The sequence below is a fragment of the Haemaphysalis longicornis genome, unplaced genomic scaffold (genome assembly GCF_048455015.1).
Source record: "Haemaphysalis longicornis isolate Haplotype H1 unplaced genomic scaffold, Haemaphysalis longicornis Haplotype H1 scaffold_4, whole genome shotgun sequence".
NCBI classification, from domain to species: Eukaryota; Metazoa; Arthropoda; class Arachnida; order Ixodida; family Ixodidae; genus Haemaphysalis; species Haemaphysalis longicornis.
Window position 1 is genome coordinate 65,638,238 of NW_027526361.1, and position 24,154 is coordinate 65,662,391.

At 46.9% G+C, this 24,154-nt stretch overlaps 2 long non-coding RNA genes across 3 annotated transcripts in view; one reads left to right on the forward strand and one right to left on the reverse strand.

Annotated features, from left to right (window-relative positions):
- LOC144178858 (uncharacterized) overlaps positions 1–24,154 on the forward strand; it is a 723,527-nt gene that overhangs the window by 375,689 nt on the left and 323,684 nt on the right. The window lies entirely within an intron of this gene.
- LOC144178854 (uncharacterized) lies at positions 263–14,150 on the reverse strand. Its single transcript, XR_013324070.1, has 3 exons — positions 13,754–14,150; positions 13,208–13,350; positions 263–3,162 (listed from the first exon to the last, which is right to left on the reverse strand). It is a non-coding gene; the product is annotated as an uncharacterized LOC144178854 (long non-coding RNA).

Below are 24,154 nucleotides of genomic sequence, written 5' to 3' on the forward strand. Positions count from 1 at the left end.
ATTACATAGACCAATATAGGACCTTTACTTTCAGATTTTATAATATTAAGACTCAAAAATTTAGTGCTGCTTTGACAGGCCAGTTTTATTTTATTGCAGCCTTTCAGAATTTGGGGTATTGTTTTCAACAGTGAGCAAACCATGGTGTACACCAGATATTGCCTTTTCCGACAAAAATAGCAGACAGGTAGGCAACGCTCTTTGTAGCAGTGCAAAGTTGTGCCACCTCTGTAAACATTTCGGTCGAGTTGTTGTCCCAGTCATGTTACGAATGGGAGCTCCTTCAATTTGTAATACTTCCATGGAGGCCTTTCCGACCAGCTAGTGTACACAGCCCAACAGTTCTTCAGTGAAAATATTCTGTATGCACTTCGTGAAAAATAAAGTAGGTTTGATGGCTTGCTTTGCTGCCATATTTTCATTTTGATCTGTTAGGCAGGACCTGGCGGTGAAGGTTACTCGTAGGACTGACACTTGGACAAGTAGATACAAACTATATTGAAAAGATGCAACACAAGAAAAGGAATCGCACTTGTAAATAAATTTTATTTACACAAATGCACTGTACACGCCATTTGTGTGGTTACAATGAGGTGTACAAAACAAAACTATAGGCACCGAAAGAATAGCAATGGCCATGAGAGGTAAACACGTACCCATTCAAAATTAAATCCTGGCATGCTGCAACTGCACTTCAACAACAATACACATATAATCCATGTGGATTATGTGTATGGTTAGTGAAGAGGATGAATGAAAGAATCTTTCCTTCTGCGCTGTTTTTTTTACTGCGCTGCGGCTAAAACCAGGCTGGCTTCATAGATGGCGACCTTCCCATGGCGGCCGGCGACAATGAGGGCCAGCGTGCTGAAAATTGCTGGGTAGGGACGGCGCACTCCATCAGGTGGTGCTAAATAATCTCCAACCTCACCAGCTTCACTTTGCTCACAGTGACTGTTGGCACGAAATGTAGTGGCTGTACCAATAACAACCGACCGTTCTAGTTAGTATGTATATCACCGGTCAGCACGTAGAATACAATGGCTCGTCCAGACCTGACTCTCACCAATGGAAAAGTCAACGTATACAACTAAACCACACGGGTACCACACTGTCTGGCTCGACTACCATTAATTTTTTAGCATTCCCATTCATTCAAACATTCATAACCTTTACCGACCTTGGCTCTACATGGAAAAGCTTTCTTTTGGCGTGACAGTCATTTGAGCACATGCGAAATTTGACAGGAACGCTTGAGTTTGTGCAAAGCATTTCCAAATTGGCCATTTAAAGCACGGAAATGCTGTCATTCTTGCGCGGGAGCATAACAATTTTCCAGCTGCAGAAGCACTAGTTGATCCAAGCTTCTTCAGGGGCTGCAGCTCTTTCACATAAACTGTGCCACTCGTGTAGCACCGTCCTCAAGGTGGCTCGCGAGCCCTACAGATGGCAAAGTTGGGTATACGAGAGTTGGCCCTGGTCAGGGCCGGCGATGAGAACCGTACACATAGTTATCTTCATGATATCTTTTTGAGCCACGCCCGTATACCAAAGCGATAAGAACCAAACAAAAAGAAAATGCTTTTGCCATGCCGCTGCTGGACTTGCTCAGTAAACCATCGGGTTGACTCAAAGTGCAACGCAAGAAAATTGCACAGGATCTCATCATATTCTAACAGGATGAGAGCGCGGCAGCGTCTTTTATGGCTTGGTTTGTTGTCGAGCGTTCCGCCAATGCCGCCTATAGCCTACAATCCTGACAGTGCACTCGGTGCAGCCACTCATTACAGAGTCACTATCCATGCTGCTGCGACACTGCCTCGACTGAAGCAGAGGGCCAACAAAGATTGCGGGAGCAATTTATTTGAAGCACATTTATTTTGGTGTTGCACGTCTTATGGAGCGTGTTGCAAGGAAATCGGAATTGACCAAGCGCCAAATGTTTCTTTTTCTGCAGCAGTATATGCAACAGTGCACACCAAGTGCTTCTTGTTTATTTTTTTCTGGTCCACGCCATAGAACAACCATCCATGGAATGCCATGGATGTGCGCACCATTCTGTGACGTGGAATGTTAGGAATGCATTAGGAAATTGTCAGCTGTTGTGGACGCTTCTTGCAGACAATATCTGAATGTGCATTCTGTGCACACTGACCGGGTGCAAGCGTTTCGCAACATAGCAAGTAATATTTTCGCATTTAGAAAGCGATTCACTGAAGCACACTGTCGAGCCCACAGGTGTACTTGCCGCAGTGTCAATGAGCTTATAATAAGTGCAACAAACTGAGGAGGAGGCGAAATACCATTGACAACAGGCGGACAAATAGCTCACAATGCTTCAATGGGGATCACAAGCAGCACAAGCTGTTGCACTGGCATAGGAAAGAACTAAAAAAGGCCAAACAAGGAGAAAAAAAAACACTTGGCATCGGCGAGCATGGGAGGTCACTGTATATAAAGTTGGTCGGAGCAAAACTTTTTCATAAACCCCCTCTCAATTGTTTTTTAACCACGTTCCTCACTCCGCCGCTGTCATTAAAACAGTTGCACGAGGTGTGCATTTCTAGAGCAGCCGTTTTTCTTATGAAGGCAAACAAAATTGCCTTCGTGCGCAAAGTCTTAGACAACATTAATGCACCAACTGGTTTAATTAGCCGATAGTCTGCAACTACGGTATGCATTACAGCTAAAGTATGGCTTCCGTGCCTTAACCTATAAATTTTAACTGCTGTACGGAAAAGAAAGCAAGCTTCATTAAATATATGTGCTGACAGCAATGTAAACTTAAAATTTCTTGTAACAGAGATAGAAATTGTTTCAGAGCCAAAATGATAAAATTCAGTGCTGAATGATGCAAGGCACCACTAAGTACTGTCATATGTACACGCTAAGAAAAAAGTTTAGCAGTGTCAGTAACTCTTCGTAAAACTTTTCTTTGTGCCCTTTGGCAGGGCATGAGCAACAAAATGTCACTGAATTGCTCCACAACAATCGCTTTCTTCTTGTTGCTCTGCAAGTGCCATAGCTCCAGTCCAAAGCTCAAACAGATGAGACACTCTACCCCGCTGACCACGAACAGAAGTTCTTGACTCACTCCAGGGACACAACACCAGTGGTACCAATCTGCACCAAGTTTGTTGCTACCTGGCTTGTGGCTCCCTGCTGGCAAAAGAAAAAAAAAATGTGCAGTGAAAGTTAGACAAGGGATTGCAGGGGGAAAAAATCAATTTCTCCTTTTAAAGGATTGCAGGGCACACTGCGATTTCACGTATGCATAAGCAAACACACATGCACTCCTTAATGGAGGCTTCATGTCAATGAGGCATGGGTGACATAACATTGCCCCTTTGGAAGGGAGGTGTGTTCTCTTCATCTTGCTGGATTGCATGGCCAGCATGACAAGGATGACAAGACCGAGGGAAGGAATGATGATGTGGAACAGAAACAGTGGCATTCTACTAGTTCATAACTGTCGCACATAAGAAGCTGCACTACTTCATGACTTTCTTACATTAGTGAGGTTCACATCTTCTTGTAAACACAGTTGCGATCCCGCTCATTGTTCCCCACCCTCTCCTTAGCGGGGTGCGGCTCCTGCCCCGAGTCAGTGGCGGCTTTGACGGCGTGTCGTGATGCAAGTAGTACGGATAAATTTTAGCCCAAGCTTGGTAGGTGCCGTACCTTATCGAATCGCATCTGTCATTTTGTCAAAGTGTGGGGTCAATGGGCATGGAACAAAAAAGTGACTTGCAAGACAGAAAAAAAGAGTGTAACAATGTTAGACCACACAGAAAACATAGTGCAGTAGAAACAAAGGACAAGGTGAGGCCGGGGCAAGAGCTAACTTTCGACAAATGCTTTATTGCAGGACCTGCGCTTATAAAAACATCTGGCTCATAATAGGAGAGAAAGAAAGGAAAACATCAAAACGAACAACGAAAGATGAGACAAAAACCACCACGCGCCACCTACGCCAAGAAATAAATCTCTAGCTTTCGTAAAGCCACAGATGGTCTATTGATGCTTTGATCACCGGAACATGCCATCTCAGCTGCTTCCACAAGTTCTTTCATCAGTCCAGACTGGTGGTAATGCAAAGCAATCATCTCATCGTGCAGGGGATAACACAGGTATCCCGATACACACTTTTTACAATGGGCAGCCCGCTGGCCGTCAGTAGCAACGCTGCTTACTTTATTCTTGTACTCTTAAATGGACATTCAAATATCTGCTTGTTTGGCCAGTATAGTCGCTGCCACATGAGAGTGAAATTTTATAGACAGCATGATGCCCACAGCGTACCAGCTTAGAGCAGACCGGTTTTTGCACACGCGTTATAGGCAGGTTAACCTGCACAAGCCCAAAAGCCTGTTCGGGGCTGTGAACAAGACATTGATCCCACTAACAGCCACCTGGCTGCCCATTGTAAAATGTGTGTATCGGGAAACCTTTGTTATCCCATGTACGACCAGACAATTGTTTTGCATTACCACTACTCTGGGCTGACGAGAAACTTGAAGCAAGTGAGATAGCATGTTCTGGTGATCAGTGTGTCCGTAGACTGTCTGTGGCTTTATCAAAGCCAGAGCTTGATTTCCTGGTGTAGGCGGCATGTGGCGGGTTTTATCTCATATTTTGTTGTTTATTTATTTTTTCTTTTCTCCTCTTACGAGCCATATGTCTTTATATGTGCTGGCCCTGCAATAAAGCATTTGTTGAAACCTTGCACTTGTCCGGTCCTCGACTTATTCTGTTTTTACTGCGCTATGTTTCTTGTGAGAGTATGAACCAACACGCCCAAACATTTTTTCTTCTGTTAGACCGCATCCAGGGCATAACAAAAGTTCACAGAGCGAAAGAATGTTAAGTGAGCAAACAAGCTTTTCTAGGCAATGCCCAGGGGCGTCGGGTATGCTAGGTACAGCAGTTGCTGCAAGAACCAATGGAGAGTGCAGTAACTGCACAGAGACGGCAGTAAGAGGAGGAGGCTAGGGTATATATAGTCAGGATCCAGCTTACATCGCCTTATCGTCTGGGGGTAGGGCAGCGTATCGCCTTTATCACCTTCCAATAGTTTCAGGGAGAGAGGCCATGTAATTCAGCTGATATTAGTGCTCATTATCACGCTTTTAAAACTTCGCAGAGTAAACAATGCCAAGGTCATCATGAAGTGTTGAACCGAGAATAGTGTCTCAACTAGTTGCACAAAGCAAGATAAGTAACAGTCACTAAGCAGTGCTTAGCATGCTACACATGCCCTAAGCAGTGCTCAGTGACTGTTCGAGCGCTACCACATCGATTCACATTAGGTAAACAAATTTTTCTCATCCGGCATGCATTGCATTCTGTAAGCATATATGCTGGTGCATGTATATATGTGTGCCAGCATATGTTGTATACATATGCACTAGTGGCATAGGCAAGATACATAAACTTGTGTATAGCTTCCTAGCCAATGCATTTTGGCCTTGGCAACTGCAACACCACCCGAAGGTAAGACTAGCCAGATGAAATTGTGGTGGAGGAACTCCTGACGTTTGTACTGTGGATACAGGAAAATTTTGATATAGTCAGGTACACATCACATTTTCTGATAAAATGTGGCACTCCCAGCATTCAGCTGAGCGACAGTGGGGTGCTGGTACTGGATGAATTGCATGGACATTGGAAAGTAACGAAACCCTGCAGTGTACGATTATAGCATTCCAGGTTACTCCATGTGAAGTAATACGTGATAGCTTAAGCAAAAAGCACCATATTCGTTTGGTCGGGGAAGTCAACCAATGTGTAAGCAAGGTGCTCACTGCATGTTCCAAAACATGCAAACGTCTATTGCAATCTCGTCCTGTCTATTATGTTCGGCTATTACGCACGCTTTCAGTGTTTAATGAACTTCTTATTTTCGCTACACACGCCCATTGAACGTCCGCACAACCAGCTGCGCCACCGATGCAGTGAGCAATTTTTGCGATTGTCGCCCTCGCCTTACCCCGGTCCAATGGGATCATACGTTAACACAAATTTACTCGTAAATTTTAACATCATAAAAATCAGATTTAATCAAATTTAAATGTTTAGAGAATAATATTCGATCACTGACTGATTCGCACAATCGTTACTCGCAAGACATCCAATCGTCATCGCATCGTCACTGCAAGTTCTTGATCCTAATATCGGCACATCGTAATGGTCATTCTACGTAGTTTTTAACGAAATCGATGCCACAAGGCAAGTTACACTGACTGCAAATCATGCCTGAACATCCAAGGAGTACTATAAAAACAACGGCGCAACCGCAAACAGTAGGGCTCTTTGATTTCCAGTCTCGGACTCACCGCGGACTCCCCGAGAAGCAGTCCGGCATTCGATTTTCCCATGTATCCCTATGACTTCGGGGAATCCTCGGACTACCCACGGCGAGTCCGAGACTGTAAATCGAAGAGCCCCAATGAAGCAACCAAGTTACAGCCACGGGACGTGCGACAACGCCGGTAAGCAGTTCGGCCTGTTCCACTGGCTAATATTAGTACTTTACACATGTTAGCTGTACAGAACCGCTAGGCTCCGAAGCTTTTCCGGCTTCGGGTGCGTCACTTAAGCTCAAAAACAGCGTACTATAGACCGTAACTAATGAATAAGCGGTATTTGAGTTCGATAACTCAATTGCCGTAAGCATACATGGGCGCCGCCATCTTGAAGGTTTGTTTACATCAATGTTACCAGACCAGCATCAAAATTTCGCTAAATTTAGCGGCCACTTACAATTATTGCGATCTGAGTACTCGTTAAGCTTCAAAAGAAAGCCAAAATAGCATGGTATTAATCCACAAAAACGCGAAATCCGCTGTAGCAAATCATGGTGCACTTGTAGCAATTGTAGAATGTGCTTGTAGCAGTTGCTTCAGCATGGTAGTTTGGCGGCAAATTTTAAATGCATACAAGCAGATTTGTATACAGTGTTCGACCTAATCTCTTGTTAAGTATTGGTGACAACATGTTATTTAGCTACGCTGTCTTTCGGTTGGTAAGCGCGCTTTTTTTCCGTCATGCCGCTGCTGCTGACTGTGTGGCTTGCTGCTAGTTTTCTTTCAAGAAAGCCCCGCATTTATACGTTCCTTTATGTGTGACCAGCCATTGGTAACAGTCACGTTTTCACTGTCTTTTTCATGTGGTGCAAGCTATGTTCCATCAGGTGTATGTAACACCTGAGGTAAGCTTCCACAAATTTCTGCATTCTCCAAACGGGTGAAATAGAACAAGCTATGAATCTGACAAAAAAAAACAAGAAAAGTGGCGGGCAACCAAGAATAGCTTGTTTTTTTTTCTTTTGGTTCAGAAACAGCGATTTCTTGTGTATGGTTGGAGCATTGTTGGAAAAATACACTGGCACATTGGAGTCCAGCCTGATGATACCTTTGCCCTCTGTGCACATAAAGCTGAAGTATCATTCGAAAACTCAGAATGCAAAATAAATGTGCTGAATACTGTTGGCAGACCAAGTGTGTTTTGTTCTTCAATTGCAGTGAGCTGTTTACGGTGTGTGATTTTGAGATTATTGGTAGCAGCATATCTGCATTGGGTGCGCTAAAAGTAAACATGATACAAAACTAGGATACTGCAAACTTTTCTGAACACTGCGCTAGGAATAATCATCAACGAAAAAAAGACGGCTCAAGAATACGATACTCCTTAATGCAAAATTGGAGCGCAGTGCAAACTGCAGTATTCTCGGCGACAGCGTGTAGCTGCTGTGTCTCAGGAAGTGATCGTGTCTCAGGAAGTGAGCGCCTCGGTGCCACTGAGCATGTCTCGCGTGGCCTCTGCGTACTGCCCTCCCTTTCACACTTTCATTTTACTTTCCTCCTCCGCCTTCCTGCTTGCTCTATCTCATTCATCTCCAGTGCCCTCTTCTTCGTTCGGTTACAACAAAGTCGACGGCCACACGAAACCACAGGAGTAAAGCGGGCACTTAAAGCCAACTGCATTCAAAATTTCGACCTCTTGAAAACACCATTTCCGTATAGTCTGCTGAAAAAGAAAGCAAGATGCAAAATACAACGGCCGAAATACGCGTGTGGACGCCGCAAGCGGTCAGCAAAAACCGGCGATTTTGAAACCGAAATCGAGGAGAGCGCGGCCATTAAAATGACATTGCAGCCATCCAGCGAGCGGCCGGACGGCGTGCGGGACAGCAAATGGGTGAAGTGTTCGCAGCAGAGCTTGACCGGTTCTCTAGCTGCATGGCTGGCCAGAGGAAGAAGCCACCGTCAGCTGGAGCGTCACAGGCGTGTCATGGCTGTTTACGCAATCTGCCGGCAGGTGCAGCGTGGTCTGCGGTGGAGCTTTTTTAAACGCTTCTGACTGGTTAACGAGGCAGTTCACGGGGCTACCACTCGTGTCCCAGCTGATGTGGGGGTACTACTAGACATTAAAATAAATTTGGTCGAGGTGAAATTTGAGTGCAGTTGGCCTCTTAAGAGGTGCGCTCTAAAAAAGAAATGGCAAGCAGATTGCCTTAGCAAGCTGCGTTGCAAAGAAATTATTTCTGTAGCTGAACAGTTCTGAAATTTGGTTGGTTCTGAAGTTTGATTGATTGTGGGGTTTAACGCGCCGACGCAACGCAGGCGATGAGGCGCGCCGTAGTGGAGGGCTCCGAATTAATTTTGACCACCTGGGGATCTTTATCGTGCGCCGAAATCTCGTACACACGGGCGTTTTTGCTTTTCGCCTCCATCAGAAAAGCGGCCGCCGCGGCCGGGAATCGAACCCGTGACCTCGTGCTCAGCAGCGCAACGCCTTAGCCACTGAGCCACCGCGGCGGGTGGTTCTGAAGTTTGTTCAATCTATCCCAGTCCTATAACTCCAGCCCTTTTTCATTTTTAAAAAGTGTGTTTTCCTGTTTTTCCTTACATTTCTTTTTTGCTGCTGCAGCAGCGCTGGGAGCATGAGCATGCAAGACAGAAGGTAAAAAGTGGTATGGTCACGACACCTTTCGCTTGCATTACAAATTTCCTGATCCACTTTACTCGAAGTAGTAGAATAATTAAGTGAAGCATCAGTTTTACAGTTAAAAAATGGGTAAAAGAAGTAAGTCCACCACGGGTATAAACATTTTAAAAAATGAGATGTCTATTTATATGTTGTATTAGCTGGCGCAGAATCTAGCAGTACACCCGATGTCGAACCACATTCCATACCGAGACACGGTGCTAGTAACTCCAATACCTTCAACAAACATCACGTAAACTGATAGGTTAGCCTGGTGCACTGTCGAGGCACGAGTCATGAGGTCCCCAGACAGCTCCGATGAATATCACGCAATCTGATAGCTTCAGCTGGGAGGCTATGGAGCCCTGCAGTGTTGTGGAGCCACCAAGGACTTGCTTTCGTTTTGTATGTTATTTCTCCTTGTAAGCCATGCTCCATGTGTACCCAGGGAATATAGTGGCTCTTCACTGCTTATAACACTAAATATTTATCCTCATGGAGCAGATAAGGTTTGCAGCTCATTAATACAGAAATAAAAGTTGGCTCTGCCACATGACATGCAGACTTCCTATCTTCACTGCATGACATTTTCTTTAGTGTTAGCTTTTTTGGCACGACGCCGAAGCCATGCAAGAAAGCCTACCACAAAAGCCTTGCACAAGAGTGGAACTCTGGCAGCCAATGTTGGCTGAGGAGCAACGCTACCTGGGCAAAATTTATAAACTGGAAAGAAGTTTCCCATCAATATGGTGGTATGAGTGAGAAACCAAGGTTTATTACTTGCTGGGAATGCTTGCATTATAGTAAAGGTCATACCAACCACTAACGTACCTAACCTCTTTTCAATGCCTGGAGCAAGCCATTCAAATGCAGTCGACGCTTGTGGAATTTTCAGGTAATTGCAAGCAATGCTCTTGCCCCACCAATGTTACATTCAATTCAGTAGAAGAAATTGCTTGGTAATTTAAAGCTGAAACCCAATTTTTCGATTAATTGAAAGTTATTTCGAATAAAAAGCATCAAGGTGAACATCACATCTTGATAAAATTGGAAATTTTAAAGCGTCAAAACACCGGCCGTGTCCTGCAATGTTGGCACCATCACAACCGAGGCAGCGCATAGCTGATAAAGCAGCCGGTCACTTGAGACTTGTGCCAGTCTAAGAATCTCTCTTTTGAGGCCCTCAACCTTCTTTGTTGCGCACAGCTCCGTGCAACAGTTTGCGTGGTGAAAGCTTCAGGCTTCGATTTTCACCACAAGTCTGAGCTATCACGGCAAGCTGTGTCACATTCGAATAGGCAACAAAACAAAACCAAGAAGAGAAGATTTTTGCGGACCAATGGCAATGCGCTATTGTGCTTTCTGTTTTTTGTTGCGGACTTTGTACTAATGGTAGCCAACTGTATAATTTCTCTGGTCACAACATGTTGAGGAAACCGCATTTTCCACGGCAGGGTGTGCCAAATTTCATTCCGCTGCCTTTCCAAACTGTCTTAATCTTTTAAGGGGCAACCACACCCAGCGACAGCGAGAAGCGACGTGAAAACTGTAACTCAATGGGTACACCAAACAGATAGCACGAGTGACAGCAACAAGTGAAAAAAATGATCAAACTGCCGCCAATGCCCTCCGTCGTCGTCGTTCGTCGCTGCTGCTCACTTGTGGGCTGCTTCTGTCCAGCAAAAAGCAAGCGGCGGCGTCAGCCCGTCGCCTTCTGCTGTCGACTCCCTTAGCAACCTGGTTATAAACATTTTCGCTTGTCACCGTCATCCACACCACCAGTTTGCTGTACCCATTGAGTTACGTTTTGCCGTCGCTGCATGTGGTTGCCGTTTACTCGCCATTTTTTGTACCATTTTCCTAGCGATACATAAATATTTTAATGCCTCAGGTCCTGACGACTGCCTAAGTTATCTTTTTTGTCACTTTGTTTTAAAAACTTTATAAACAATGAAAAAGATATCTGTATTCGAATATATTTGATTTATTCAATCCAGTCAGCTTTTGCTATTTGTATTTTATGCACAGTTCGAAATTTCCTGTTCGCACATCTCTAGTTAATATGTTATGCAAGATTAAATGAATGAACAAGCTGACCAATTGTTCAAACTTTCTAGGGAATGTGAGAGCAGTTGAAAAAACGAATGTACACAGAGAACAAAATCTCACTGGTAATAATTGTGTGTAGAAACCAGGGTCAGAGCAAAAAAAGAAATGCCAAAAGCAGATATCTAACGCACAGTAAATGCCCCCAACGAAGTAACTTGTGATGTTTCCATGTGAAGGAAGAGAAAGAGCAGGCTCAGAGGAGGTTGGCACTGGACAACTACTTCTGAGCCTGCTCTTTCTCCTCCTTCACATGGAAGCATCACAAGTTTCTCCGTTGTGGGCATCAACTTCCTGACTACCTGTGATTTTGTACCCCTTCTCTCTCTTCTACCGTCTTATCTTTTCTTCATATGCTGCATGGCCAAAATATGAAGTAAAAAAAAAAAGTGGTTAGCAGAGGGTGATACATGAAAATTCTAGTTGAAGGCTGTAGGATAAAGCGAACAGCAATAGGGATCTTGCAGTTGTTGCCATTTTAACCTCTCGTCATGGCAAACAAAAAGTCAGAAAAATCAGATGGTGAATGGCTTCAGCATAGTTTCAGACGTCGTTATACACTGGCACAATAGGGTGGACGGCAGCACCACTGACGTGTCTGAATGATTGGACAATCTAAAAAATCAGTCTGTGACTGTGTACAGGTACCGTCATAAGTAATTGGAGCACAGGAGCTGTGGCCGAACTGTATCGGAGCGCCGTGTAGCTGCACCGGCGGTAAATGAAAGGACGAAAACACGCATGTGCGCCTGCCGACGGCGATGACCCATCTATACCTCTCAAACCCCTTTTTAAATTTGGCTTCGAGCATTGCTCGCAGCACAGTGCCGCTCTCGGCAACGATAACAGAGACGATTCTGGCAGCGTCTCTGGCGCACTTCCAGCTGCCGGAGAAGTGGCGCGCTGTCACGGGAATTTGTAGTGAGTTTTTCGTTCAAATATTTTTACGTGTGTACGCTATCAGCGCCATCGCCGAGACCAGTATGCTGCGAACAATGCTTGAAGCCAGGTTAAAAAAAGTGGTTTGAGAAGTACAGATGGGCTATCGCCGTCGGCAAGCGCGCATGCGTGTTCTCGTGCTTTCATTTACCGCCGGTGCAGCTACACGGCGCTCCGATACAATTCGGCCGCAGCTCCCGTGCTCCACTTATGACGGCACCTGTATGTAAAGATCGAAGTCAAACATTGCTTTCAGGATTAATTTTTCATCAAAGAATTTGGCATGACCTACTCGTTCGAAAGCACCTTTTGTCGCATGAAAGCTTGCTGACACCTATGACAATGCCACCAAGGAACGAGAGGCTTGAAGAAGACACCATTCAGTGGAGGGGTGTGAGAGAAGAAAACCCAGGGGCAACAAATGGATATGGACAAAGCAAGATAGCAGCAATTGGAAATGCAGCAGGCAGGCCTTAGTTCTTGTTCTACAGTGTACACAAATGGGCTCAGGACGATGGCTATAGCATGAGCAATGCGAGAAAAATTCTCGTCTAGTGATGTGAGACCGGCCAAGAAGTGCCCCGTGTTAGCGAAAAGTAGCGATTGCTACCTATTCTTTGATTACCTACGAGACTCCTGGAATTTCGAAACCACACTTGTATTGCTTGAGAAAATTTCTGCTGAAGTGCAATTACGTTAGTAAATTGCAATCTTTAGCAATTCAATAACCTATAAAACGACCATGCTCAGCAACCCTTGTAGTGCGATTATAGCAATTGAAAAAGAGAAGCAGCTGCATTACGTACACTCAACACCAACTGTCGGGAATCAAACGTGAGTGTGTTAAGTGGGCCCACCACATGCTACACAGTATTTGTTCATTGAAAGCATCAAGTATCTCTATTGCACTTTCCCTCCAACAGAATAAGTCATGACATGCATTCCGTGAAATAAATTCCATCTTCCAACTCCTGCATACAAACGCTGAAAATTCTCCATTCTGTTTAAAAAAAAAAAATTAGAACAGAAATTGTGAGGACAGGTGCAAATTGTATCGACACACACACACACGCACGCACGCCACATATATATGCGGCTCCTCAACAGAAATATACTTGCACTGCACTGTCTACGAAAAACAGGATCGGGAGCACAGATTCGGCGAAACACTTACATCCGCAATGAGAACAGTGGCACCCTGTATGCCAAGGCATGGACAAGCAGTCTCTTGAGGTAGGTCTGGCTCTTAGAAACGCAGCAGGTCACCGATCAGCCACTCGAACACATGCTGGGACTGTGGTGGAAATTTATCAGCCCCTGTAACGAAAGCGCAGTGAGCGGCGTCTCGATGACACATGATACGAAATAAATGTCTCCGAAACATTGCTTGCTTTACATTTGTGCGTGCAATCTAAAACCCCTGTTCTGCTTACTACGGCTGTTAACGTAGTAAGCCTCCATGTAATAACTGCCACTAGTGGTAAGCATAGTGACACCACAGCAGATTCTAGCCAACAGTTACGCATATGAGCCTGTAAGTTAAAAAAGAAAAACATCACGACACTAGCGTGTGTTTCGGGTGTGCTTTCGCAAGAAATGGCACGTAGCTTATTCACTTTGAAATTAGCCTACACTTCTACCACGAACACTAAAGGCAACATCACCTTGTGTGTTTTCTTCTCCGTATGAAAAGGGCGATGTGACAAGTCTAAACACTTACCTCCTCACGAGCTTGTTGCTACCACCGACGTTGACGGCCACGAAACCGAGCTAGCGAAGTCTCCGACTTTGCGCCGTCGAAGCTGAGGCGCAGACTGACGTGAGGCTCGGTAGGACCCTAGGAACTTCAGTTGGAGTAAAAGCTGCGATTCCAAACCACGAAGGCGCACAGGCCGTCCGGCCGTTCTGTCGAAACGGTGCCGGAGAAGCAGGGAGAAGCACGGCCCGCGCGGACGGACAAGCAAGAAATGCGCAAAACAATGTTGTCAGCACGGCCAAAGGCCCTCGATTTTTCAGACCAAAGTTGGAGACGTTTTGAGGCAAAAACGACAGCGTTGCCAGCATAGTTTGGTGCGTTTAGGCCGATTTGGCGGCGGTCGCGGGCGGGTTTTAGTCGGATGCCGGACGACGGAGGTACGGCCTCTTTGGACACGAACCATCGTCGGGAGCGGCCGTAAATACGACTCGCTCCTTTTTGGCCTTCCTTTGTCCGCCCTCGCGCCTGTCTCTCCCGCCCTGGCTAAGGTGGTCGGCGGTGTAGAACGACGCGCCCGACGTCTCCTTTATTGCATTGCAATAAACGTCGGAGTGGGCGAATTCTGTGTCCTGTGTTCCTTGCTGTTCGCTGCCGATACGCCAAGTTGGTGATCCGCGGCGGTGTTCAGTGGAGCTAGCCTTGCGGCCGGATCTCGAGGATCGAGCTAGGCCGCCGTTAGAACCCTGGTCCCCACAATACATACATACATACATACATACATACATACATGCATACATGCATACATACGTACGTACATACATACATACACTCTCAGTAGCCTCCCACATACATGGGCATTTTAAATATAGGCAAAGAAGAGTTCGGAGAATACTCGCGGGAGCCCGCTTCCTTTGTCGACTCAGAGGAGCAAGATTGCAACGATCCCTGATGCCTGAGTAGATACGTAATTGCTGGCTGGTAGGCGGCCGCAATCAATAAAACGTGTGGCCAGCTAATGAGTCCACAAGGGCGTGCGCGATTAGGGTCATATTTCACCGGTGACACTTGCGGCGCCAGGACAACCCCAGAACACTCAGATCCCTCTCTATTATGCGGTAACGAGGGTGCCCACGGCGACATCACCACACGAACACATTTGGTAGGAATTACGGAACGCATCCAGCTTTTCGTTCCCTTCATTTCGTTTTCTTCAGCCGCTGCTAGTTTTCTTTGTGTTCCAAAATTGCTTCTTTTTATAATTTTTTGTTCCTTCTTACGCTGTCCAAGCTCTCTCACCACTGCGTACCCTCGCAGCGCTTTTATGATGAACAAACGCGGTTATTCCTTTCCCATCCTTCTGTATCATTCCAGTCCAAGTAAGGATATCTTGGGGAACTATAATAAAGGATCCGGTCAAATATGGGGTATTTCTTCGCACATGCATGTTCTGTAAGTTACAAAATGCCTTAAATTGAATTTTGTTCGACCACATGCACGGATGAAATGACGATGTCCCGCACGAGTCAAGTGCCCAACTGGCTCCGATGCCACTACTCTAGCAGACCATCATTTGTTATGGACATGTTTTGGAACCGAGTACCTTACCTGCGCATAAAGCGTGTGGTGGTGTCGGGCCTGCAAGTGTGCGGCTATATGCACACTACCATCGGTGCTTGCACCGCCCTACCCACCTCGTCTTACGGGCTTTATTCGGTTTGGTAAACTAGCTTCCTAGAATAAACCCCAACTCGCTCCTAACCCACAAACCCTCTGACGCTATCATCGCCATCTCGCCATCATCATCATAATCTTCCTCATCATCATAATCATGGTCACCCTACTCAGGTCCGCGGCAGGATGAAGGCCTCTTCTATTGACCTTCATTCGCTCCTGTCCTGCAGTGCTTGAGTCCACAGTTTGATCTCAAATTTCCTTATTTCATCCCTCCATTGGATAATTGGCCGTCCCCTTCTTCTAGACCCATCTCTTTGTATCCACTCTGTCGACCTAATCGTCCACCGGTTGTCGGCTCGCCTTACTACATGGCCAGCGCAAGTCCATTTCTTTGTCTTTATTTGAACTATGATATTTTCCACTCTAGTTTCTTCTATGAACCAGGTAGCTGGCTTCCTGCCCCTAAGTATTACTCCTGACATTATTCGTTCCATGGCCCGTTGAGATGACCTAAGCTTGCTTTCTAGTTGTTTAGTAAGGCGCCAAGTTTCAGCTCCGTATGTCATCATCGGAAGTATGCCCTATTTGGTGGCTTTTTTGAGCGACAGATTGTGCTTACTTTTCATTATTTGGGAGTGCTTGCCGAGTGCTCCCCAACACATGCCTATTCTGCGCCGGATTTCTCTCTCATGGGGGGGGGGGGGTGTTAGCACTAGCCATCTGTGCAAGGTAGCTATATTCTTTTCTTCTTCTAGTGTTTTGTTTCCTAAGCTGAAGAGGACGTTTTTGACATGCTTATGTCTCATTACTTTCTATTTATTCATACTTAATTTTAGCCCCAAGGCCGTGCTTTCCGAATACAGTTCCTCAAGCATTGTTTGCAGGTGTTCTGCAGTCTCACTTAGCGAGACTATGTCGTCCGCAAACCTCAAATGGCTCAAATATTCCCCGTTTTTCCTTAATCCCATGTTTTCCCATTCAAGCATTCGAACCATCTCCTACAAACACGCTGTGAATAGTTTTGGCGAAATTGTACTTCCCTGTCTGAAGGCCTTTCGGACTGCGAATTAATGGCTTTCTTGTGCAGGGTTATACTGCCCATGCATCCCTTATATATGCCTTCTAGAATTCTTATGCAGGTCTCCTCTATTCTCTAGTCTTTCAGTGCTTCTAGCGCGGCAGCAGTGAGCACGGATCACATGCTTTCTCACAGTCTATAAATGCGATGTAAATGGGTTTAGTGTTTTCTGCGGATTTTCCTAAAACTTGATTGACAAAATGGATGCTACCCAGGTTTGAGTACGTTTTCCTAAAACCAGCCTGCTCTCTGGGTTTTCGGAAATCCGCGCTGTCACCTGTGCGGCTAACTATAACTTTTGTAAAGAGCTTCTAAACAACTGAGAGTATGCTGATAGGCCTGCAACTTTCGTGGTTCTTGGGATCTCCCTTCTTATAATGATAATAACGTTGGAGTCTTTCCAGGCACTAGGCCCATTTTGAGTCTTCAAGCATTCCGAAAATAGTAAAGCAAGCTTTTCCAGTACAATATCTCCTCCCTCCTTCAAATGTCAGCGGTTATGCCATCGTCACCTGCCGCTTATCCTCTTTTATCTTGTCATGCTTTTGAGAGCCTTTCCTACCGCCTCTTTAGTTACTAGTGGGACATCGTAAGTTGAGCTTGTACTCTCAGTAGTTTCCACTGGTCTAACGTCGCTGGCATACATCTGGTGTAGAATCGTTCTGCTACCTTTATTATTTGGTCCAAGTTGTGCGCAATGTTACCCTGCTTTTCTCTCAGCGCGTACATCCCGTCTTTGCCGTTGGCTAGCTTTCTCTTAGTTGATTTCATGCTTTCACCTAATTCCAGCGTTAATCCAATTCGATTTCTCGTACAGGGGGAAGGAAGCTTCAATGCAGAAAGGTTCAACGGCAGAAGAACGTCGGGTTTTCGAAAGCTTCGCGGCAGAATTTCTACCTCGCAAGCATTCTCCAGTGCACTAGTCAAGCAGGTGGACGAAACACTGCAAGCTAAATCCCTGCGATGTCAAGTGGAATTTTTTTCTGGAGCAACGCTTGCGTCCTTTTCTACGTATGGCGAGGGCTGTGGGTCTAAAAGAGCCAGTTGCGAAAGGTTGAATTGTTTATTACATCGCCAGTATTGAACCTTGTCAATATTTGTTTTCTTTTCGTTTCGTCTCTTTTTTTGTAGATGGCGGACGCTGAACTCAGCCGGCCAAACTTGTGTATGTGACTGCAATGTGCAGTTGAACCAGTTTTATTCGGTATTGGACTATATAGCGGACAAGAAGGGCAGTAGTTTATTTTAGTGGTCGTCAGAACAGATAAAAAATTGCGGCGTGAGCGGCCGCCTTTTAAACTACAGCAATGGCATCCCACTGCTTATAAATGAAGTGTCATTCTCTCTTTGTCTTTACAATTTTAACTTTCGCGGATTTGATTGACAACATCAACCTTTCATTTGTTCCCAAAATGCATCCACTGGCAAACGTGCTGCGATCCCCTATAAAGCTTTGCGGGTTTTCCAGTACACAGTCATAACATTGCGAGCCAATTAGTGTGAAGGATGGTATAAAGAACGCAGCGTTTTCGAATGGGATGTTTTTGTTAAAAATGCTCAGAGCAGGATCTAATCCTCCTATATGCTTGTCCGCCAAATGTGGAAAAAATTAGCACCGACGTCGTTTTACTATTGCCTGATTTCCCGCCTTTAAGGAGGGAAGGCGATGGCGATGGCGATGGCGAAGCAAGGCGATGGGACCGAGAATCAAGAAATCTCATCGTCCGTAGGCTGGGAGGCGCCCAGGTGCGTCCGTAGCGGCTATAACCAAGCAGGGTCTAACCAAACAGTGGCATCCGAACTACTGGCAGCAGGAAATTCGGGACCTGCGGGCATGTCCCCAGATGGAACAAAAAAAAAAGACCTTCCGCGGCACAACACCCATAGAAGAGAGCATCATACCGGAAGAGCAGCGAGAGTAGGAGGGAGACTGACATGAGAGACGTCGCGAGCGTTGCGCGTCGTCAGGTGCGCCGCAATCCCTCTGCGGTAAGAGGCCGGCGTGGCGGTGAAGCAGCCGTGAAAGAACAAGGCGCGCCATTCGTAATGACGACATTGCCCCGTAAGTACTACCGCTGTGCGTGCCACGCCGAGAGAGTTCTTCCTGGCCGCAGTGTTCTTATATATGACCATGCATTCCCCAAAGAAAATCTTTCCTCTTTTTTGCTAGTTTTGTGTTCCTCTGTATTAACTTCACAGTTTTCGCTTTTGAGGATTCTTGCGGGATAATCTTGACGCCAGGAGATGCACCGTGCAGAGACAGTTGCGGATCTGCAGATGAAACTGTGGTTCAGCCTGTACGTTCGGTTGAGGGTGTACACTCGCCCACTACGAAAGCTTTGCCGACGGCTCTCAGTGCAATAAGCGCGACCTCCTCCTTCCTTCCTGTGGTCATGCTGTGGTCTACTATTGTTGGCCCCATTGTTTCAGTCATGCACCGCTATGAACTAAAGTTCCCCTACTCTTAGGGGAACGGATTGTGAAAGCAATGAAACTACAGCCACGGTGTGCTGGGAGAATATTTGAGCCACTTGAAACTCGCAGATGATATTGTCCTGTTCAGTGAGTCTGCAGAAAACGTGCAACTAATCTTCAGGAACTGTGCTCATAACGCTCGGACATAGGGTGAAAGATGAACTTGAAAGAAATGAAATAACAATGTTATATAGAGATGCAGAAAGCATAAGCGTTAGCATAGATAATGAAGAGCTTGAACAGGCGGGTGAATATACCTCTGACGTGCTGTCAGCGATGTTTCCAATCACGGGAAAGATATCCGGTGAACAATTACTATTGGCTGGCAGGTTGGAAGGCATACCCAGATAATCAACGGCAGACTACATCGATCTGTCATGGTGTGCAACCACTGCTTGCGGACAGTGATGAGTAATGGGGAAAAAAGTGGCGTTTTGCTAACTACACCAAAATAAAACTAACGCCTCCCCCACGAGCCATAAAGAATGAACGATAACTGAATAAGGAGGTAACCTTAACGAATCGACCAGATTTAAGAGAAATCTCCTTAACAGTAAGTTTTTGCGAAGCAAAATTTGAATCCTAGACCAGTTTCCGAGGAAGCTCTATTGCCTTCTGTTGTTACCGTACGGCTGCATTTCATATGGATGTCAAATTTTTCTTTACGTAACTCTAAAGAACTTCCTCCATTAGCAACAATATCGACCACATGCCATTTCTCGTGCACCATCTGAGCATTATTCTCAAACAGTCCATCTTTGTAAGCAAAGTCATATGCAATCGGTTAGCCAAGATCAATGTCATATTCTCCAATTGACTATGCTGGCTTTTAAACAAACAAATTGCAGCGTTTTATGGCGATTCAACTTGGTATGATGTTGTGCGCAAGCGGCAGCATGAATTAATGAAGCGAGCGTACTTAGAAGTAGTACCACGCTGCTGTATTTCTAAATTACGGATAGCATCGGTTTCCGATGCTTGTCATCTGGAATATCTAGGCAAGTCCCGACTAAACGCACTTCAAACTACCGGTAGCTCGATGTTGTTTCTGTATTATTATACTATCCTTTCTTTTTATTTCTTTTTATAAGCAAACTGTCTTTTGTATGTAGTTTTTTTTCCAAGAGGCACTTTTTAAAATTTGCCAGGTAATTGCAGAAGACAGATTTTAAAGGGGTCGGGAAGAGAAAATGAATTTGCCTTTTCTTGATCTTGTCTGATTGAACAACCTTCTAATAGAACAAATTCATAATTCGTTTTGGGTGTGGCTAAGGCGTTGCGCTGCTGAGCACGAGGTCGCGGGTTCGATTCCCGGCCGCGGCGGCCGCTTTTCTGATGGAGGCGAAAAGCAAAAACGCCCGTGTGTACGAGATTTCGGCGCACGATAAAGATCCCCAGGTGGTCAAAATTAATCCGGAGCCCTCCACTACGGCGCGCCTCATCGCCTGCGTTGCGTCGGCGCGTTAAACCCCACAATCAATCAAATAATTCGTTTTGGGTAATTTAGGAGACGCCTTTGAAATGGGTTTTTTTTAAGCGCATCACACGCAACCATGCTATATCGCCGATCAGCAGCTCAACTAGCATGGCATCGTTTTAAGAACGCTCGAGCGTCGAACGTTCTTTGTGTACATTATTTTGTAAAGCTGTAAACCCGATATTTTAAAAATAATGCAGTCTTTATTGGTTACCATAAACAGTTTTCTATCCAAGTTACCGGCGGCGCGACCACTTCAGTTGTTTCGCAATCGTAGCAGAACTCGGACCTACTGCCTGTTTGTACGGTTTGTACCAAGTTTCCGGGCTGTACTAAGTTTGCACTGTTTTGCCGAATTCCCTTCGGATTATTACCTTTTTCGTATCAAACAGCGCAAAGCTGCTCAAGCAAAGAAAAGAAGCTTCCACGCGTGCGACTCGAATTCGCCGCTGCCGGGCCGACCTGCACTGAAGTCGGACACTACCTTCTCGACCAAAGACATAAATTGCTGGCGAGCGTGAGAACGGCGATATAAACGTCACTCCGTATTTGTAGCCCAGAACTACAGTTTAGTTTTAGAAATCCTAGTCTATCCAGAGCTGTAACCGCTGTTGCGACCGGGCAGGGGCACCCGATCCGAGCTCCGTGGCCTCCGACATACGAGTGGTAGCGTGTATGATGCGAGCGGCCAGCCGCTGTTGCAGCCGTGAAGAAGTCCAGAAGCTGTAGGCTAACGTAACTGTTTACTTCATAGCGAGAGGTGAGCCGAAGCCAAAGAACAATGCCCCGACGGGCGAGGTTACAATACAGGACTCGAGCAGAGCGACAACATCGATTCGCTGCTCTAACAGGAATGAGTTACAACGCTATTTATACCCAAAAGCGACAACGGTCAAACGCAACAGGCTGGAACACGCACAACACTCTTTCCAGAGTTCGTAAGCCGTTCATAGCCTCGGGCACGCCGAGTCCGAGAGAGGGGAGAGAGGAGGACTCCGTTGCGATCGACGGGGCCTCTGTGTCCTTGAAGAGCGTGGAGACGAGCCACGCCGCCAGCCGTCGAAGTTTTGCCGAGAGCAAAGCGTCTGACGCGGCTTTGTCGCAACTTGCCACCGACATGGTTGCGCCTGTTTTCGAAGGAGCACGCAGGGGCTTCGCCGCACAGCCGAGCAGTGATGCGGGGAAGTACTGCGGCGCTGGCCGATTCGTAACAGCTTCTCCGCCTTGGGTCCGAGATCCCGATGGATAAGGGTCTTCAACCGTTGTCCGGAGGGATGCTTTCGAAGTGAAGTGCTCGACAGACGTTCGACTCCAGGCCTTGGCTGTACGACACCGTGCTGGAGCTTCACCGGGCGGGTCACTGGACGAGTAGTGGCTCCCCAAGAACGTCTCTGGCTTGGTCAGGCAAGCAACAGAACAACCCAGGAAGACACAACCGCATCGCCGGCAAGTGCGAAGACAAATCAACACTGAAGATCTACCAGGCTTTTAGTTGCGATAAAATACGATAATAACTAACTACTCTAGTTATATTTTTGCCCAGCAGTACTTTAGACAAGTGACGAACCTGAAAGGTGACATTTCGCTTGATTGGAAATGTCCCACACAAAAAGAAACGTAATCGTAAAGGGCGAAACCTGCGTCAGGAAAAACAATGAAATGGAGAAAGTCAGGCGTCTACAGGCCACTTCTCGCGCTGAGAGCTGCGATTCGAGCTCTCATCATTGCTCCGAGTTTTCCCCTTCTTGTATCGCACTTTAGGTGCGCCCGTTCTCTGAACGCTGCTACGACCGCGTGAGAGGACACCAGCCGTTCGCTTCGACAACAGTCGAGCGCGCGGAGGAGCGAACGAGTTTTTCCAACGTTCAAACGAGAGGCGCGCACTCCTTTTTGGGGGCGGCGTTCCCCTGGCGCGATGCGAGCTCACGGCTTTGCCCCTCCGCGTGCCCGCACTGTAACACGTGCCACAAGTACGCGCGGAAGTTTTCCCTCTATCCTTGTTGCTCGCTTTTTCGCGAACGCGTTCGGCAAGCAAACGCCGGAACGCGTTTACGTTCTCTCCTCTAGGCTGGTCGGTTCCCGACTTCGGCTTAGCCACAGGCGCCACCGAAATCTCAACTAGCTTAGCCCATATTGGTCTATCGTCGGGAGCATCAGCTGGGAGTAACAAGGGAACGACGTGCTCTTTAGACACCTCGTAACGTCCAACAGATCCTATCTCGGCGTCCCTCGCCTTTTCCGCAACACCCTCAGTAAGCGAACACCGAAGGGTGTTTTCGTTGTGTGTTGCGGCTGTCAAGGCTACACTAGATCCCGGCTGCCCTGTCTCAGACGGCTCAGCCGCCCGCGACACCTCAATCTCTACAAGCTCGGCTGGCTGTTGCTCGAGGTCAGCTACCTGAGCTGGTGGCAGGATGGAATCGGCTTGCTCAGTGGCGAGATCGTCATGACTCCCATCTGAGCTGTGCGAACTGCTCGCTGCTTCGACTGCAGGCTTTGCCACCACATCGCTCGTTTCTGTGCTACCGTCCGAAGGAACAACCTCCGTTTCAGCGGACTCGTGTTGTCTTTCGGTAGCCCCATGGTTTACGCACTTCTGCGAAACGTCGCTATCTCGCGATATGTTCACGTTCAAGTCGGTAGTCGTTCCCAAGGCCTCTTGCGAATTTGACCCGTCCGAACACTCCGCCGAGATCTCCAAAACAAACGCCGGCACATTATCGCACTCAGTGGACACGCACTGCCCTCTGCCGCCTCTGCCGACAGTCTGAGCTAATGCGCCTTCGTTATCTCTCTCAGCAACCTTGCCGCGCTGCGGGGCAGCAACCGTCGCCTCCGACTCGCGCTCCCGAGCGTCTGCTACTGGCAGCGCTGGCACGCTGCTTTCCTCGACAACGAGGTCTTTTCCGAGCAACAATTCTAACTCGGGCTTCACTTCTTCCTGCTCGAATTGAATTTCATGCTCTAGGTGCTTGTTCTCCCGTTGGAGTCCCTCTCGCTCGAGCCTCTTTCTTTCCCTTCGGATTTGCTCGAGGGCGTACCATCGCATCTTTTCCTCGTGGTCTCGTAAAAATTTCTCATGTTCTCGCTTCCGTTCCTCGCGTGCCTGTTTCCGTCTCTCGAGCACCTCACGCTTGCGCTCAGCCTCTGCCTCTGCAGCCTGACGCTTAGCGGTCTCCCTGTCATTGAAAAGCTCAATGCACTCCGACAGCTCGTCATCGTCAGCCCCGACAGCGAGTATAGCCTGTATCAGCTCTGGCTCTCTCAGCGCGTACGTAACATCCAAGCGCAACTATTTTGCAAGCTCCAACAACTGCGGTTTTTTCAACGCTTTCAAATTCATGGCCGGTCCAGAGTACTGCTTTCCCACTGCTCCAAAAAATGTTTTGCGCGAATAACCCACGCGACAAAAACACACGCTCTACCAGCTATCCTCAGAAGACTGGTAAAACTCAGTGAAGAAAAGTCCCGCACTCACCCTTGACCGCCGTGAATTCTGCGAAGTCCGAAGCCGCCTTGACGTCCGTGGTGTTGGGTCTCGCACCGCTGGCTTCAGGTGTTACGAAGTTGCCATCCGACCGCTGCCAACCAGTTGTTGCTACCGAGCGGGGGCACCCGATCCGAGCTCCGTGGCCTCCGACATACGAGTGCTAGCGTGTATGATGCGAGCGGCCAGCCGCTGTTGCAGCCGTGAAGTCCAGAAGCCGTAGGCTAACGTAAC